Source organism: Myotis myotis, unplaced genomic scaffold, assembly GCF_014108235.1.
Source record: "Myotis myotis isolate mMyoMyo1 unplaced genomic scaffold, mMyoMyo1.p scaffold_m19_p_1, whole genome shotgun sequence".
Classification (NCBI taxonomy): domain Eukaryota; kingdom Metazoa; phylum Chordata; class Mammalia; order Chiroptera; family Vespertilionidae; genus Myotis; species Myotis myotis.
In genome coordinates, this window is record NW_023416313.1 from 222,410,999 (window position 1) to 222,424,527 (window position 13,529).

Below are 13,529 nucleotides of genomic sequence, written 5' to 3' on the forward strand. Positions count from 1 at the left end.
GAAGCTCGTGGTTCAGGTGTTGACTGACATGTGGAGGGGCAGTTAAGCCAGAGCGATAGTTGCCACAGAGGAGATAAAGCAGGAGACGGGGGGAGGCCTGAGGAGGGGTGCCTCTCACTCTGAGGGTCTGGCATGGGTTCCCGTGGAAGAAGGGTCCGAGTTCAGAGGAGAGGGAGCCTGCCCCAGGCCATGCACCCTGGACGGCTGCGTTGGTACCGGGGGAGCACCTAGTGACCACTCCCTCTTCCTCTGGAGGTGAGGAGAGGGCACCCTGAAACGCAGCGCCTGTCTGGTTTATGCTGCCTGCAGGGAGCCCGGCTGATTCTTCCAAACATAAATTTTACTTAACTGTGTAATTATGAATGGATCCCACCCGCCTGAAACCTGCCCCCTCCTGAGGCAGACACAATAGGCCGGCCGGCATGGCTCAGTGGTTGAGCTGGTCCAATGGATGGGAGATGAACAGTCATTTCCCTCCAGCCCATCAGTGACCCTGGTCCCCTTGCGGCCTGAGAGGCCTGGGGGTCCCAGAGAGGTGGGTGGGTCACACTGGGTGATGGGTGACATAGCAACTGAGGTCGGAGAGCCCCGGAGGGAAGCCCAGGGAGACTCACACGGTGCACCCAGCACGTCAGGCCCTGGCCATAGGTTGGGGTCAGTCCCTGCTTCCCCCCAGCCCCAGGACATTTACATGATGCCCCTGGAGCGAATGCTCTCACACCCAGCACATGCCAGGCCACTGGCCACCATGGACCATTCTCAATGACGGGGCCAAGCCAGGGATAATGAAACTATTTGCATCAGATCAGATGCTGGCCATTGCTTCATCCTCAGGCCCTAATATCCAGATGCCCAGCCCTGTGTCCTGTCTCTGCCCCAGCCTGTCTTCAGGCCCACCAGCCACTCCCATCCTCCACCCTGCTCCCCGGTGGCCTGCTAGAAAGAGTGTCAGAGGGCCCCGCGACTCCAAGGGGGGATGCCCTCAGAGCCTGTCCCAACTGGGGACCATCTGAAGCCCATCATGGGAAGGGATCTACCCCACAACAAAGGTGCACGCCCGGGCAGGGGGCCTTTACTCAACCTCAGTGCGGGAGGGGAGCCCCCAGGTCACGACAGACCTCCTGCCCCCTCAGCGGACTGTCCCCCACCCCCAATCTCACCCCAATTACTAAAAAGCAAACAGAACTCCACGCAGTCTCAGCCTGCAGCTTGGAAAGGAAAACATACTGATTTCAGATACAATGGGCCGGCCGGCGTGGCTCAGTGGTTGAGCATCGACCTATGAACCAGGAGGTCGAGGTTTGATTCCTGTTCTGGGCACACGCCCAGGCTGCAGGCTTGGTCCCCAGTGGGGAGTGTGCAAGAGGCAGCTGATCAATGATTCTTTCTCATCACTGATGTTTCTAAAGGGTGTCCCAAAATTCACGCAAGAAGTAATTTTGATAGAAAACACAGGTTTATAATTAAAAATTATAATTTTTTTATTGATTCATAAAGAATACAGTATAGGGTTATGTATGGAATAGCATATCGGGTAAATGGCCTCCACAGCTTTGCTGGAACATACACACTCTTGTTGAAATTTTCCATGACCGTTTTGCATAAATGTGGCTGAATTTCAATGAGGCTCATTTTCATCTTGATGGCTTGGTTAATCGACAACATTGTCACATTTAGGGTTCAGGAAATCCGCGAGTGATTGTTGAGAAACAAATGCATCCACAATGTGTCACTGTTCGGTGCGGATTTGGGGCTGGAGTCATCATCGGACCATTCTTCATCGAAAGTGCGGCTGCTCAGGCAATAACAAAAGAGTGTGTATATGTCAGCAAAGCCATGGAGGCCATTTACCTGATATGCTATTCCATACATAATCCTATACTGTATACTTTATGAATCAATAAACAATTTACAATTTTTAATTATAAACCTATGTTTTCTATCAAAATTACTTCTTGCATGAATTTTGGGACAACCTTTATCTCTCTCTCTCCCTCTCCCTTCCTCTCTGAAATTTATATATACGAGGAATAATAGACACAACAATTTTTAAAAATAAATAAATAAAAATACATGGGTGAGTTGGCCGCCTACCACCAGGTCTCTTCCCACCTCCACCCTGTGCTCCGGATGCCCCTGCTGCCCTAGGAGAAAACTGAATAAAGAGTCTTTTACGATGAAAATGAACCAGGTTTTATATTCAACAGCCCCAGGCACAGTGAAGACCCTACTGAAAAAGGGGGTGAAGAGGAAGTTTGCCCAGAGAACACGGTGGCACCCATGGCGCTCTTCCCTCACTGGGCTTCTCTCCCGCCATCCCGTCCACACGCAGCCCCGCCCTCAGTGGGAGGCTCAGAGACGCCTTCTTGAGGAAAGTGTCCAAGAGGAAAGATCTAGAGCAGTGATGGCGAACCTCTGACACGCGAACTCATTTTTTTGGTTGATTTTTCTTTGTTAAATGGCATTTAAATATATAAAATAAATATCAAAAATGTAAGTCTTTGTTTTACTATGGTTGCAAATATCAAAAAATGTCTATATGTGACACGTCACCAGAGTTAAGTTAGGGTTTTTCAAAATGCTGGCACGCCGAGCTCAAAAGGTTCACCACTGATCTAGAGACCTTGACATCTGGGAGCCCCCCTCCCCCCAAGGGAATGACCAGATGCCACCCAGCCAGCTCTGCGAGAAGCGTCAGCCCACAAGCCCCGGCCCTGCCCCCAGCTCCCACTCGGCTTTTCAGTGCCTCACTCTTAACTGTGGATGGACAGCCAAGGCCCACCACACAAGGCCACCAGACTGGGCAGGAGTCTTTAAGGGAAAGGTAGACGACATTTAAAATGCTAAGGAAACAGGCACAGAAGCCATGGAAAAGACGGCCTCTGGTAAATAAGATGATGTTAGTAAAACAGCAATAAAAGGACCCAGAGAGCAAAAAAGGGCCTAAGAAGTTACACATGTGATGAAGACATGGCAAGCTCAGTAGACAGCTTAGAAGGCCACGATGAGGGAACCTCCTCAAAAACAGAAGCAAGAAAAGCAAAGAGACGCCGTCCCGACAGAGTCACGGTGCCCATGGCAACCGGAGCAACCAGTCACTCTCATCTCTATCCTTTTGTGTGTTTCCCAAATGTCCCACATGGGCACAGATCAGTTTCATAGTCAGAAGGAAAACATACGTAAAGATGACGTAATAAGCCCGGCCAGCGTGGCTCAGTGGTTGAGCGTTGACCTAGGAGCCAGGTTTGATTCCAGTCAAGGGCACATGCCTGGGTTGCAGGCTCGATCCCCAGTAGGGGGCGTGCAGGATGCAGCCAATCAATGATTCTCTCTCATCATTAATGTTTCTATCTCTCTCTTCCTCTCTGAAATAAAATATATATATTTTAAAAGGATGACATAGTCAAAAGCCTATGGCCACACAGTAGGCAACATGCTAGGAGCTCGGAGACGGGGGCTGAGATGGGCTGAGGCCAGGATTGGGATGGGATGGGGTGAGGGTTGGGATGGGATGTGGAGAGGGGCTGGGATGGGTGGGGGAGGGGGCTGATTTGGGAAGGGAGAGGGGCTTCCAGAGGCCCCTCCTTCTCCATGGCACCCAGATCCATGGGCAGCGGGAGGAGGGTTCCAGATCCCTCCCCACCAGGCACCAGTGGCCCAGGGCCTGGGGATGGGGCCTGCAGGAGGCTGGGGAGGACAGGCAGTGGGCAGCGAGAGCCTGGATGTGGATGAGGCCACTTTCTCCGTGTGCCCAAAGGACCAAAACAAGGCGCGACAAAGGGAGCCCGGAGCCGCCAGCGGAAGCAGTAGGCAGCTCGTGGCTCCTCCGTGGTCCCTCACATAACTGAGGAGGGTTTTAACCTCTCTCTCTCTCTCTTTCTCTCAACCCGCCCCCCCCACCACCACCACCACCACCACCATCAGGACTGAGGCTGCGGGACCCCAAGCAGAGGGTCAGGCCAGAACCCGGTCTAAGCCCCCCACTCTCTAACTCAATGACACTGAACAGGAATCGCGCAGTGTGGCTCATGGACACATACAGTGGCCACACCCTGGGACGGTGGAGGCGGGCACTGGGGACCCACTGAGGGATATTCAACGAGGAAGTAATGTGAGCAGGGCTGCGTTTTACAGGGAAACCCTCAGAGAATCCTGAATCCAGGACAGGACTCTATCAGATCCGTGCAGTAAGGACCTGGACAGCCAGCTCCTGAGCGTCTCAGCAGGTTCGGTAAACTCGCCAAAGGGCCACAACGACCGCTCCAGGACCCCCAAGCCAACTCAGGGGCTTTCTCTCGGAGTTCACAGAGCTTTCAGAATCTCGCCCCTTCTTGCCTCTCCGGGACATACCTGTTGTGCCTGCCTGCCCAGCATCACTCCCTGTTTGCATCAGTCAGCTTTTACTGGGTAGTGCCTAGCAACAAACATCCCCAACCCTGTGACTCACAGCGGCGAGCAGTCAGCTCTCGAATTTATCTCATGTAGCCTTCCGGTGAGCTGCGGCTCTGTTCCGTGTGTCTTCTTTATTTCTATCCCATGTGTCTCCTTTATTTTCAGATCTAGCCTCTGTTTGTGACACTTCCAGAGGGAAAGGAGGACCCGAGTTGGTGCGAACCCCTGACGTTAAAGCTCCTCACACTTCCGCTCAGTCATGACTCCCATCACGTCAGCTCACAGGCCACTGACGGAAGCGAATCCCGTGCCAAGCTCAAGGTCAGTGAGCAGGGCAGCAAACCCCTCCCAGAGGAGGCACTGCAAGTCAGATGGCAGGGGCAGGGGATGTGTAACCCTGTGAGAGGAAGGAGAGGGAAGAGCTGAGAGCAATACTGTAACCTCTCCTCTGTACGTGCTGGTTCATGAATGGGCACATGGCCCAAGCCAGGCCACCCGAGTCAACTCCGTTCATTTCTAAGCCTTCCCCTTGTGCTGAAAAGAGAGAGAAGCATTTCTTCCCACTGGCTCTGGGAGGGTGGGTGTGAACCTGGAGCTCTGGCAGCTGCCTTGGCGCCATGAGGGGCAGTCTGCGTGAGGATGGAGCCCTCCCAGAGACAGCGAGTCCAAGGCCAGGTCCCACCAGCATCGCTCGGGCCCCTGCAGCCAGTTGTGCCGGAAGCTACCCTTGGTCTGTTTGGTTACAAGAATCTGCTCGAGCCATTTGAGTGGCTTTCTGTCACTTGCCATCAAGAGTCCTGACGAATGCTACGATGTAATCAGACCCTCGGACTATGACAGTGTGACTTTCCCCAGGCTGTCCTTTACCTTCCTAACAAAATGCAGACTTAAGGCTAGAAACCCATAGTACTTGGCATCATCGATCAGCTGCCTCCTGCACGCTCCCTGCTGGGGATCGAGCCCGCAACCCGGGCATGTGCCCTGACCGTAGTCAAACCAGGACCTCTTGACTCCAGGGTCCACGCTCAACCGCTGAGCCACACCGACAGGCCCATAGTATTTATTTTGAATCGCCCTGAGCATCTACCATACACGTGAGCACACGGCGGCTCAGGGAGGAGCATTCATGTGGCATTTACTGTGCCAGGCATTGCACTGGGTGCTTGCACAGGTCCTATATCACCCCGACCTCTGAGAAATCCCGATCATGAATTCACCATCAAGATTCATAAAGATTAGCCCTGGCTGGTGTGGCTCAGTGGATAGAGCATCGGCCTGCGAACTGAAGGGTCCTGGGTTCGATTCTGGTCAAGGGCACATGCCTGGGTTGAGGGGCTTGATCCCCAGTTGGGGGGCGTGCAGGAGGCAGCCGACCAATGATTCTCTCTCATCACTGATGTTTTTCTTTCTCCCTCCCTCTCCCTTTCTCTCTGAAATCAATAAAAATATATATATTTTTAAGATTAAAAAAGATGAAACTCTGTCTAAGTTGCTCTCCCGTCAGTAATGGAGCTGGAAGTGGAGCCCACGTCTGCCAGGCCGTGGGCAGGACTCTCTCTCAGGGCCTCCAGGGTCCCAACTGTCCTAGGAGGAAGCACCACTCCTCCCGGGCAGACCAGCTGTGACCGGAAGTGAGGAGGGTGGGGGGGGGCTGTCCCGTGCTCTCCCCCCATGAGTCCCTGAATGAGTCTTCTCTCTCTCATCTCCTTCCCACAGACAGGCAGCCCCACGGCTTCCTTCCCCTCCCCACGTACCCGACCACCTGGCGAGCCTGCGAATAAACAGCCCCTGGCCCACACCCGCCTGGACGACAGGAGGCCACGTCCGGTCCCCACGTCCCTACCTCCCTGCATGACCTTAGACCTCTGGGTCTTCTAGGCGTCTGTCCTCCGAGAGTCGCAGGTGGAAGGCCTCTGCTGGTCCAGGGTGGGCATCACATCCTAAGACGGTTCCGGATAAAACTGCCCCCAAAATAGCCACTCGCTCATCCGTTCACCATCCACGGGTCCCGGCCTGTGCGGGGGCTTGTGCTGGCCTCGGGCCCTGGGCCCTGGAGGTGGCCCCGCCCTGGACGGCTCGCAGCCTGAGGCCTGAGGGCGCCTGGAGAAGGAGCCTGCGGAGCTGCCAGCCAGGGCGCTGGGTGGGTAGACCCTGGGCATCAGGCGTGTGGCTGAGGCTGTGCAGCGGGAATGGTAGGTCTGAGGGCACCGGCTTCCTGGCATCACCCCTCACGCGCTAACAGGTCTTAACTCCGTGGCCCCCGTGGCTTCCGACGGCCCCACCACCACGTTGGAAAGTCCTGGCTCCGACAAGCTGAGAGCAGAGGAGACCTGAGGGAGGGAGCAGCCTCAGCCCTCAGCCCCTCCCCCGCGCCCCCCCTCCCCCCCCCTACCCTTCACCCCCCTCCCCTCCCCTCCCCAGCACAGGGTGCTCAGAGCCTCTGGGGAAAGGCCCGGCCTGCCTGCCGCACCTCCAGCTCCCCGTTCCCCCAGGACCAGAGGAGTTGCGAGGCCTCCCAGGTGGAGGGGGGGGCGCTCTTGCTCTCGCTCTCGGGGCGCAGAAACTCCCGGCGTCGGTTGCCTGGTTTGCTGCGCTCCTGAACACAGATGTCCTGTTTGTGTTGATTAGTGCGCGCGGGCTCGGCGGCGGCGACCTCTGCACCCGCAGTAATTACCTGGCGCCGGCCCATCCCTCACCAGCTGGCCGGGGACCCGCTCCCCGACCGACCGGGGCTGTGTCTGCCGTCAGCCCTTTCCAGGCAACTGGACGGCTCCGTCCTCCCGGGGACGTCTCAGCGCGGCTGGGTCCGCACAGTGCGGGACGGGGGTCGCAGACCTGAGCAGGGGCGTCCAGAGGGAGAAGAATATTCCGGAGCTCGGCTACCCTGCAGGGGGCTGGAGGAGGCAGGGAGGGGAGCAGGAGAGGAAGAGGGAGCAGGAAGAAGGCTGGGGGGTGGGGAGGAAGGGAGAGGGGGGTCATTGGGGAGGAGGAAGGACAGGAGGGAGGGGTGGCAGCCCGGGCCCAGGTGCCGGAAGCCTCATCGCAGCCAGGAGGGCCCAGGCCTGGCCGGGCATAGCCCCACCCCAGCTTCCTGCGGGCTGGCACCTCCCAGTCCCAGGGCAGAGGCCGGCAGGGGGAGCTCCTGGCGGGATGGCGGCCAGATTTCCAGAGCAGACCTGGCGAGGCCCAGGGCTTTGCCCAGAGCTGACAAACCTGGTGCAAATGAAGGGGTGGGAGGTCCCCACCTCCGCTGCCTCCCTCTCCCCAGGCTCTGCTCTTGGGCTTACAGACAGCCAGCCACCCAGGAGGGCTGCAAGGAGGCGGCGGCGGCAGGTCCAGGCCCTGAGGCACAGCAGGCAGCCGTCCCCAGCCCCGCCCCCACTGATGGAAAGCTAATGACGCTCCCTGCCAAGCCTCACTGCCAGGCCCCTCCACAGCCCTGAGCCCAATTCATAGTTTGTCAGAGGGCACCCCAGACGGATAAGCTCCAGGCTCCCCAAAACCTGGATCTGCTCCTGGCGTAAAGTTGCAACGTCACCTTTTCATCCGCACCGAGATCTGGGATCTGGACTTTCAAATGGACTGAGTCTGGCCTTGGGCTGGGAGAGGCCAAATCTTAAAACCGAAAGGCATCGGCTTTGGGATGGAAGGCCCTACAGAGAAGGGCGAGGGTGGGGAGGGGGACAGGAAGCGAGGACGGGCATTCATTAAGCGCCTGCTGTGTGCACCGTGTGCAGCACTTGAAGCCACGACCTTAACCTTCCCCAAGACCTGAGGCAAGGCCATTCCCCACCCCTCAGGGTAGGAGACTGACCTCAGAGAGGTCACGGTCCCAGGAGGGGTTGCTGATTTCAAACTGAGGGCTCCCGGCCCCCCCCCCTCCTGCTGCGCAGCGTGGGTATGAGGGGGCCTGGGGCGGGGAGGTAGGGGAGCCTTTAGGATCCTGTTGGAAATGCTCCCGTCACTGAGCCTCTGATCCCCAGGTGGCCGTGCGTGGACATTCACCGTGGGCGCCTCCATCTCCCACACCTGGTCAAGGTCTGTGGTGGTCTCATCGCCAGCCTGCCGCCTGCTTGTGTTTTGTATGTTTGGTGAGTGGATATAAATGTATGTGTGTCCAGGAATTCAGTTCACTTGGCACCTTGCTGGCCTTCGGACAGATTCCCCCACCCGTTCTTGCGCCCACAGAGTCCGCCTCTGGAGGCTTCGGGCACAAAGCCATCCCCCCGGGGGGAGGAGAGGGTGACGGAGCCAAGACGCAGAGTTCACCTTCACGCACCCACTCCCTCATGAGCCACAGGCCCTGTGTCCGGAGGGCTGGCGCTGTGGTTTGTTGGCGACGTCTGCCCCTGGCCCGGGAGCAGGCCCCTTTCCTGGCAGGTGTCTGTCACTGGGAAGGCAGAGAGAACCAGCAGGACGTGAGTGCGAGGATGGCGGCTGCAGAGAGCGGGGTTCCTCTGCCCCAAAGAGCCCCTGGGACTTCAGGGCCCGGCTGGCTGAGGTGGCCCCGGCCATGGAGGAGGGGTGCTGGGAGATGAAGACAGAGGGTTCAGCCGGGACAGCTGGGAGCGGGCATCCCCTCTGGGACCACGAGCCGCCGGCAGAAGCTGTCCTTACAGATCAGACACCGCGTGTGCAGAAGCGGCCCCTTCCCTTCTGCGGCTTCATGACAGAATGCTGGTGACCGGGACGCGGTGGCGCCTTGGAAATGGTGTGGTCGCTGAACTAGCCCGCCTGGCGCCGCCTCCAGAAACCCTGTCATGTGACACAGAGTCCGGGGTGGAGCCAGGGTGCTCTGCTCTGTGCTGCAGGGGGCGCTGCCCCTACAGGGCTGATTGAGCGGGAAGGGGCGTGTGGCCGGGGGGCTCAGAGCATGTGGCTGGGGGCTGGGGACCAGGCCCGGCTCTCAGGGCTCCCGCCCTCGGCCCCTGCCCCCTGAGCCCCTTGGGCCTCCCTTGGTGAAGACTGCTCAGTCTGCCCTGAGACTGCTTTTCTGTCACATCTCACCCACAAAGGGCACGTTTTCCCAAAGCCTCCCTCACAGGGCCAGGGACAGTCCTTTGTTCACGGTCAAAACAGTGACTCCCAGCTCACCACCATCACTTCCATCACTGCCATCACCGCCATCACTGCCTTCATCTCCATCACCGCCATCACCGCCATCACCGCCATCACCGCCATTACCGCCATCACTGTCATCACCGCCATCATCTCCATCACCGCCATCACCGCCATCACCGCCATCACCGCCATCACCATCATAACCACCATCATCGCCATCACCGCCATCATCTCCATCACCGCCATCACCGTCATCACCGCCATCACCATCATAACCACCATCATCGCCATCACCGCCATCACTGCCATCACCGCCATCACCACCATCATCTCCATCACCGCCATCACCGGCATCACCGCCATCACCATCATAACCACCATCATCGCCATCACAGCCATCGCCACCATCACCGCCATCACTTCCATCACCGCCATCACCACCATCATCTCCATCACCGCCATCACTGTCATCACCGCCATCACCGCCATCACTGCCATCACCACGGTGACTAAATCCATTCAACCACAGCCATGATGGCCATGTGCATGACTACGCTGAGACGGACACCCTGACTCCAGGCACGGAGACGCTCATCGCTGCCTTAAAGGGGGGAGAGGGGCCACAAAACGATGTGTAGGACGATCCCAATTCCATACACACATGGGAAACGACTGGACAAAAATACGCGTGTTCAGCCCTGAGTGATGAATTGGGGGCAAAATTTATTTTCAACTTTGTTTTAATTGATTTCAGAGAGGAAGGGAGAGGGTGAGAGAGATAGAAACATCAATGAGAGAGAATCATTGATCGGCTGCCTCCTGCACACCCCACACTGAGGATCGAGCCCGAAACCCAGGCATGTGCCCTTGACCAGGAATTGAACCGTGACCTCCTGGTTCACAGGTCAAACCTCAACCACTGAGCCATGCCCGCTGGGCTCCACTTTATATTTCTTCATTCTTTTCAGATTTTCTACCCTGAGCATATACTCTGATTATAACCCTGTAATCACTAGCGTGAATATGAAGAGAAAGCACTTGACAAAGCCCTGGACGGAGAGAAAAGAAAAGCTTTATTCATTTTTCTATCACAGTCGACATATGACATGAGGCTCGGGTGTCCCACAGTGAGTACACACGTCGTTGACGAAGTGACCCCCCATAAGTCTAGCACCCACGTGACCCCATCCGTAGTCATTGCATTTTCTCGAGGAGACTCCTCGGCCATATTTTTCATGCTGTCCTCAAGGCATCCATCCACAGATGCAACGCCAGGCCAGAGCCGACCCTCCGGAGTTCCTGGTGAGTTCGAGGCTTAACCCGCTGAATGCAAAAGGAGAAAGTCAGAAGCCTGAGACCACTGGCGTGTGCGGGAGCCGCTCCCTCTGCCTCCGCGGCCTCCATCAAACCCCCTGCTGGCCAGAGGGAGGGAGCATTCTCCCCGAGGCAGCGAGCCCCGCTCTTGGGGCTGGTGGGGAAGCCGACGCCACTCTCCGGGGTTTGGCACGTGGGAGGTTAATTCTCGTATCAAAACTGTACAAAATCCTAATTTTGCAGAGTGGCAATTTGGGGGGAGAAAAACCCAGCAATGGGAAACGTTGGTTATGCAGCACTAGACACTCAGTTCTCGGGGGAGCAATTATAAAAACACTCATTCAGCTATTTCCATTCAAATGAACACCTGAGGAGGAGGCCTCCCTGGTTTTAAGCGCGTGTGGGTATTACTGGATAAATGTTAGTCCAATAAAGGAGACCATCAGCCGCTATTTGTGTACATTTGAGCTGACACTAAAAAGATCTTCGCGGGGGCTGGCCGGACGGCTCCCGCTTCCGCCGTCTTCTCTTCTCTCCGGTTCCCTTAACGCTTTAGGACCCACGCGCTGGTCTTGGGGTTTGGCCTCCTCCTTCTTCTTTTCCTTCTTCTTCCCTCTGATGACAGGGGCAGGGGTGCTGGGAAGGCCACCCCTGAAGTGGGGAGCCAGGTGCCTCGCACTTATAAATATGCAACGGCCTGCGTGGAGGCGCAGTCACCAACTCTTAATAAGAATTCACGCGTCTGTGTTTGAAAACGGGCATTTGCATTTGCCCTGCGGTCACAGTACACGGGCCATTCTTATTCAGAAATTTATTTTTCTTCTTCTTTTTTTTTAAGGCCTGGAAATATGCCGTGCCCTTGCTACACACGCGTGCGCACGTGCGCATGCACACACACACACACACACACACACACACACACACGCCCTTGTCTCTACATTCTCTTTAGACAGGAATGAAGGGCAGGGAGCCCAGAGCCCTGCGGCCCCTTCCCCAGCAGCTGCTCCCAGATAAGCGCCCCCCAAAACCTGGTTCCAGAGACATAAATATTTCCATGGCCAGGAGGGTTCTCTGGCCAGAATGAAATGCAGAGTTTAAAATGGGGACAGAAAAAAAAATGGGGGTTTGTTGAGGCTCAGTTGTCCCCCAAAACGAGGTCAGGGCGGGGTTCACTTACCTGAAAGTGCCCGGAGGCGGCTGGCATGGCCCAGCCAGTGCAGGACAGGGGGCCAGGGGCTGTGGTTTTGGGTAAATTCCCAGGAAAATCAGCATCGGCTCGTCACTTCTGAAAAACAGGCTCTTAGAAGGAACCACGGAATTGTTGGTGTTGGAGAGGGGCGGTGCCCCCAGGCGGTCCTGGGTGCCCGGGTGGGAACCCCCGGCTCTTTGCTCTCCGCCCTCGCTGTGGCCCATTAGGAAACGCTGGGTCTCTTGTGCTTGGTCTCCACCTCTGGACGCCCCTCTGCCGTCCCCAGGCCTCCAAGATGGCCGGGCATGGGGACGTGCCGTCTCACACCCTCCTTTCCACCTCTCCTCCGGCCGGTCCCACTGCACCCCCTCCTCCAGGGAGGCCACAGGGGTTAAGGGCAATCCCACAAACCCCTGTTTTGCATCTTCCTCCTAATTGTAGGCGCCCGGGAGGCCGGTGGCGTGCTGTGGGGACACAGTGCTCCTTGTGGGCTGGGCCGTGGAGACCAGTGCTGCCGTTACTTCATCTGGGGTTGTGGCCGGGGGGCAGCAGGAGAAGAGGGGCCCCAGCCGAGCCAGCCGGATCGCTGAGCCCACTGGCCAGGAGTGGCCAGATTCCTTTGTGGGCCTCCCTGGGACCAGCCATCTGAGGCCCATTGCAGGGCTAAGAGTGATGTCTGCAATTTAACCCACCACACCCCACACCCCACACGCCACACCCCACACCCCACACCCCACACCCCACACGCCACACGCCACACCCCACACGTCACACGTCACACGCCACACGTCACACATCACACGCCACACGTCACACCCCACACTCCACACCCCACACCCCACACGCCACACGCCACACACGCCACACCCCACACGCCACACGCCACACTCCACACCCCACACTCCACACCCCACACGCCACGTCACATGCCACACCCCACACCCCACACGCCACACCCCACACGCCACACCCCACACCCCACACTGCAGGACAGCCACCCGGGAGGGGACTCAGGCCAGCACACCCCTCCACCCTCTGGCCAGATGGGGAGGCTGGCCAGGGGTCCCCAGGGAGGCAGGGAGGGACTCAGCTCTCACTTCCCTGGTGCTGGAGCCTGAGACGCCCCCTCTGAGCCTCCAGAACCCAGGACTGGGCCAGCTGCCCCCGCCCGGGCTCCCTTGCGCAGCCCTCCACGCAGAGCTGGACCGGCCCTGGCCCCCCACACTGGGCTGGGGACAGTGGGAGCCGGAGCTCATGTGTTCGCCTCCTCTGTGCCAGGTGAGCCCCTCGGCCGGGTGACACCCCCCTCATGTTTCAGAGGGGGAGACAGGACCACAGAGGGGGGCTGGGTCCAGGCCACCCAGAGAGACGGCACCTAGTCTGGTCTCTGACCACAGGGCGGTGCTCAGGACGGCCCCGGTCTCGGCTCTCCAGGCCCCGAGCGCCCTCCCGCACGGCCCCGCTGGACTCTTCCAGGCCCCCTCCCCGCCGCCACCCCCCGCTGGCTCGGGCACCGGTCACAGGTCAAAGCCCAGTGGCTTCTCCTTCGCTGACTCTGTACCAGGCCGCGGCT

At 57.9% G+C, this 13,529-nt stretch overlaps 2 long non-coding RNA genes across 2 annotated transcripts; both read right to left on the minus strand.

The window, feature by feature from the left end:
- Positions 1 to 1,576: 1,576 nt before the first annotated feature.
- On the minus strand, positions 1,577 to 7,286 carry LOC118664967. Its single transcript, XR_004970474.1, has 4 exons — positions 6,863 to 7,286; positions 6,236 to 6,722; positions 4,448 to 4,789; positions 1,577 to 1,792 (listed from the first exon to the last, which is right to left on the minus strand). It is a non-coding gene; the product is annotated as an uncharacterized LOC118664967 (long non-coding RNA).
- Positions 7,287 to 10,508: 3,222 nt separating this feature from the next.
- Positions 10,509 to 12,611, minus strand: LOC118664971. Its single transcript, XR_004970475.1, has 2 exons — positions 11,945 to 12,611; positions 10,509 to 10,776 (listed from the first exon to the last, which is right to left on the minus strand). It is a non-coding gene; the product is annotated as an uncharacterized LOC118664971 (long non-coding RNA).
- Positions 12,612 to 13,529: the final 918 nt, after the last annotated feature.